Here is a 6000-nt window from a genome sequence, read left to right as displayed (position 1 = left end):
CCCCGCATCAGGCTCTGCACTGACAGTGAGGATCCTGGATGGGATTCTCTCTCTCCCTCTCTCTCATGCTCACGCACACACACTCTCTCAAAATAAATAAGTAAAATTTAAAAAAAAAAGCACAAGCCTCCAATATGAGCACTGTTATTTTATGGATGAAATAACTAAGACTCAGAAGAAAGGAGGACAATGACAACCAAGGGAGAGAGACTAGGGGCAGTGATGAGAAAATGAAGGCTAAAAGAGAGCAGAATGAGGGTTGCTGAGGAAGGGCTACCCCCACGCCCGCGCAACCATGTGGCCAGAGGTCCCTTGGTACCTCTCTTATGTCCCCACCTCTGGCCCCCACCTGGGTGCTCTGCCACTCTCCTGGGCCTGACCAGCATCTCTTACACTGTTGACCACCTGCTAGTCCTGGTTACCAGCCCTCAGACAGCTGATTACCTCCCACCACACTGGCCACAATTGAGTCTGTGCCCCCCATCCCAGACCTTCCTTGCCTTAAATCCCTAGGCCTGCCTCTGCTGTGGCCCTCACTGCTCTTCCCTTCATCTTTGGTGGCATACAGTACAGGCTTCATAGTTTCACACTGGGCTATATATGGAATGTCCCTTGGGCTTCCTCCCTCCCTCCTGCATGAGATGACACTCTGTCAGCCAGGGCAGAGAGCAAGTATTTGTCATCTCTCACCTCCTCCCTCCTCCTCTTTCGCAAAGCAGCCAACAATGAGCCATGTCAGGTGGACCAGTAAGACATACTGATATGATCCAATGAGCCTCCCCATTGACATGGGTGATCCAGTGACCACTCAGGTTAGTAGTGACTGAGGACAAGAACTGGGGAGTGGGCAAGTGGTGAAAAGAAAAGGACACAAAAGATAATAGGCAGAGTCTCTGACAAGGAGGGGAAGCCAGTTCCCAAGAAAAGGGAGAAAGTGATGACACATTGCCAATGGCCAAAAAACTGAGGAGGGGAAACAGAATGCTGGTGATCCAATTACAATCTCCACAGCACTGGCACCCCACCAGCTATCTTATGCACAGCTGGGAAATGCATGCCCTGCTCTACTGTTGGCCTTAAACTAGCACGCAGTTGTGTCTCTAGCACTGGTGTGGGTGTAGGAGATGTGGGCATGGGTGGTGCACTAAACCAGTGACACCCTCTGGCCTGGACCCTGTGGGACCCTCAGCAGGTGCTCACACATGCACCAGAAAGGTCTCCTGCATGAGGCAGCTGGACTGGGGGCTGGGAAAGGAACAGAGTCAAGTTATCGGCCTCATTTCTGAATTCCTCCTACACACTCCTGCGCCTAGCACGGTGCCTGGCACATAGTACACGCTCAGCAACACCTTACTAATTACCAGTAATAACAGCTGCCGTGTCCAGAACACCTCCTGTGTGCAGCTGTGCCAGGCACCTTACAAAGATTATCTCATTTTATCTTGACAATCTTATGAGGAAGGTGTTGCTTTTGTAGCCCTGTTTTACAAATCAGGAAATGCCTGGTCAGAGAGGTTAAAAATGACTTGTCTGAAGTCACAGAACAAGTATATGGCTGTCTAGTATTCCGGTTCAAGTTTATCTGATGCTAGACTCAGTCAGGCTCATAACTCCACGTTATACTGTCAAATGAAAGAAAGAAACCAGAATTCACAACAATGACCTCATTAGTCCTACGCTGGAAGCAAAAGACATGGATTGATGAAACATGAGGGTCCTGAGACACATCCCCCCTTCCAAAGCACACATGCATGTATGCACACACACACACACCCCAAGCTTAGAGAACATCTCTTTGGTGCAAATGTTATAACCCTCAGCAGGGAAGTGACTCTGCAGAGCACAGGCTGCTGAGGGTTTGGGGGATGCGGAGGGAGAGCCATCCCTGGGCTGCCTTCACACTAAAAGGACAAAGCCAAAAGGACAGACAGCAGCTGAGGTTCTCAGCAGGGTACTGATAAAACACTAGGGAAGGGGGTTGCTCCTTTGAGACTTTGGGGAGTCTCTTTGGTTGTCCACTTGCCCCCTTCAGTTGCAGGAGAAGCACGGGGTCAGGGTTATTTCAGCATAACAGCTTCTCAAGCCATGTGGTGGGGGTGTCCCTTGGTCTGAGCTGCTCATGCCAACCCCCACCCAACAACTGCTGAACACGTGAACAGACTTAAAAAGAGATCCACTTCTGAGGCATTGGCAAGCCAGGCTAACACCCACTGGTTCACATATACAAGGGCCCTGGACTAGTCTACAGGGAACAGGAATGGTTCCCACATCTTTCAAGTCTACTCATAAGTCACTTTCTCAGTGAGGCTTACCATAGTCAACCTCTTGAGAATCGCACCCATCCCAAGCTCTCTCTATCCCCCTTCTATGTTTTCCTTTTCTTCAGTAGCATTTATCATCAAATGACTTTTTTTTAAGTTTATACATTTATTTTGAGACAGAAAGAACGCAAACAAGGGAGGGTCAGAGAGAGAGGGAGAGAGGATTCTAAGCAGGCTCTGCACCATCAGCATGGAGCTTGATGCGGGGCTGGAGCCACAAGATCATGACCTGAGCCAAAACCAAGAGTCAGACACTTAACTGACTGAACCACCCAGGCGCCCTTCGAATGACAGTTTTTACTTATTCATTTTCTTTGCTATCACATTATGTGGACCACAAAGGCAGGGACAGAGGAAGGGGTGGTGGTGGCTGTTTAGCTCACTGCTTGTGGCCCCAGTACCAAGAATAGAACTTGAGAAAACTTTGTTGAATGAACGAATTCTCTGATTTCAATTATTTTTGAGCACTAAACGTGATGATATTTACATTGTCATGCCTTCTCGGCCATCCCTGAGGAGAAGGCATGCCATTTGGGAACATAGTCATTAAACCGACCACTGTGAGATCTTAACTTAGAACAAAGAAAAACTCTTATAAACATGACTTCCCTGCCAAGATCAGTTACTGCAACGGTCACTTGAAGAAGGGCTTCAGTGAGACTGAGGTTCAAAGCTATTCATTCGCATACAAAATCAATGAGAAAATTCAGAAGTGCCCTGGGCACACACAGGTCTCCTACAGAATTGTTTGTTTACCACGACAATCAGCAGACAGGATCTAAACTGCAGGAGGGGTTGATGTAGCACTTCCTAAGCAACCTGGGTCAACAACAGCCACAACAGAAACGGAATTTCCCGGTTAGTGACTAATAATAGCTCATTTCACACTCACTGGCTGTGTGACCTCGAGCAACTTACTTGACCTCTTTGAGCCTCAGTATCTTTGTCTGTAAAAATGGGAACAATTATGGTGCCTGTCTCATAGGGCAACTGTGAAGTTTAAGAGAGTTAATTGATGTAAGGTACAATGCATGGTACATAATAAGCACTATATAAGTGTCACTTACTGTTTGTATTACTTCTAGATGGTGAGTATCTTTAGAAGAGGATCTATATCCCCCCTCCCCCAAGTCCAGAACAAAATACGTAAGCACAATATAAGTGTTAGCTGTTACTACTGCTATCAGGATGATGATGATGATGATGATGACGATGATGATGACGACGACGACAATGATTAGGAGTAGGGCTGGTGTAATTACTTGTTTGTGTGTCTTCCATAAGAACCGCAAGCTCCATGAAGTCAGGCAGGGACCATGACTTCCTCGAGCCCTAGAACACAGTGCGTACTAAACTTAAACACAGTAGGTGCTCAGTTGACTCTCATGTGACTTTCGCCCAGGGCTTTGGTAACTCTCCTGCTACTTTAGGATTCAAATATTCTCAAACGGGAGTCAGCAGTACTCCTCCCTCCTGCAGGGGAGACAAAGGATATAGAGACCTCAATCCCTATTTTCCAGGCCCAGCCCTCAGAAATCACTTCCAAGTTATTCATAAATAGGTACACGAAACAGATAGGTGGAGACTATGACCACTGTTACCAAAGAAATAAATTGAGTGATGATAAAAAGTATATGTGTATGTGGGTGGCTGGGGAAGAAGAGGAGAGACTTTATGACTTTAAATGGCTAGTAAGACCTCTATGAGGTGGTGGCATTTGAGTAGAGACCTGAAAGATGGGAAGGAAGCAGACTGCAAAGATCTGAGAGAACATTCCAGGCAGAGGAAACAGCAAGTGCAAAAGCCCCAGGGCAACAAAAGGCTTGGGGTCTCTTGGAACCCAATGGGGACCAATGTGCCTGGGTCATTAGGTAGAGGGGTGAAGCCAGAGAAGCAGGCATGGGCCCCATAAGCCATAAGAGAAGCCATTGAAGAACAATCCCAGACGACTGAGAGCTTTCCCTAGAACAATCTGTCAAAACATAATGCATTGGGGCACCTGGGTAGCTCAGTTGGTTAAGCGCCCAACTCTTGATTTCTGCTCAAGTAGTGATCTTGCAGTTGTGAGATGAAGCCCCGCATCAGGCACCATGCTAAGCATGGAGCCTGCTTGGGATTCTCTCTCTCTCTCTGTCTCTGTCTCTGTCTCTCAAAGTAAATAAATAAAACTTAAAAAAAATATATCTATATATTGCACAATTATCCACATTCTATTGTAAAAGAGGGAAGATGTGGCACCTAGTCATGCATTTCCCGATCATGGTTATGGACAGTTCAGAACAGCAAAGCCTGTCTATTTTGGACTTCACCAATTCAAACTTTGAACTAGTCCACACAGAGGCTGGGCTATGAGGTGGTGGGTTTGTTATACTGCCTTCCAAATGACACCAAATGAAAGCAGAGTTCATGTGTTGAAAAGAACAGACTTGCTGGCAAATTAGAAATCAACCATGGCTGTTGACCAGCTCACAGAGCAGGCTTATCTAATCATTAAAGCAGGTTTCTAAAGACTGACTTGGCAGCACTTTTTTAGCCTTTTTCTTATTCATATGTAGTGGGAAATGATTTAAACAAAATTTTTTAAAATGTCTATTTATTTTTGAGAAAGAGAGAGTACGAGGGAGGGGCAGAGGATCCAAAGCGAGCTCTGTGCTGAGAGCTAAGAGCCTGATGTGGGGCTGGATCCCACGAACCTTGAGATCATGACCTGAGCCAAAGTCAGACGCCAAACCAACTGAGACACCTGGGCTCCCTGGAAAATGATTCTTAAAAAAAAAAAAAAAGAAGAAGAAGAAGCAAAGCCTTGGTGGAGGGATGTTCAATATATCAATTTTTAACAATTGAATCAAAAGCCTGGTACCTGCCCAATTCACCAGAATTTCCTAAGCATCTATTGATATATCTGTAATGAAACATTTTGTTCACATCCTGGGAAGGACATAATAAAGCTCAAAATATACCAAACACAGGGATAAGCTTCCTACCCTCCCACCCCCACCTCTAAGGATCCTATTCAGAATCAGGTTCCAGGTCTTGGCTCTTTGAACCTACCTGGTAGATAGTGTCAGCTGTGTGCTTTTCCCGTTTATATCTCAGATCTGTTGTTCTACCTTCAAGACTTTCCTTTTCCAGCAAAGCTCGGCCCAGAAGAGAGTATAAGACAAAGATCGTGTTCAACAAATATACTTTTGGACCCCTTCATTTCCCAGCCTCCCTTATAGTTAAGTTTGACCCACATGACTAATTCTGACCAAGGGAGAGTCATCAGAAGTAATTTGCACCATTTCTGAGCTGAGGTAGTTCAGAGTTGGTGTGTGCTATGACTGAATTGCACCCCCCTCCCTCCAATTCATATGTCGAGGCCCTAACCTCCAGTCCTCCAGTGTGGCTATATTTGTGTTAAGGAAGTAATTAAGATCAAATGAGGTCATGAAAGTGATCTCTTTCTCTCTCTTTCTCCCTGTCCCTGCCATGTGAAGACACAGTGAGAAGGTAGCAGTCTACAAGGCAGGAAGAGATTGTCACCAGGAACTGAATTGACTAACACCTTGATCTTGGCTTCCCAGGCTCCAGAACAATGAGAAAATATATTTCTGTTGTTTAAGCCACTGCATCTATGCTATTTTGTCATGGCAGCCCAACCTAAGACACATGTTCCCTGGTATGGAGATCTCAGAGA

The sequence above is a fragment of the Lynx rufus genome, unplaced genomic scaffold (assembly GCF_022079265.1).
Source record: "Lynx rufus isolate CCGP_SWC_20201006 ecotype Redwood Valley unplaced genomic scaffold, mLynRuf1.p SCAF_19, whole genome shotgun sequence".
Lineage (NCBI taxonomy): Eukaryota > Metazoa > Chordata > Mammalia > Carnivora > Felidae > Lynx > Lynx rufus.
This window is presented reverse-complemented; position numbering follows the sequence as displayed.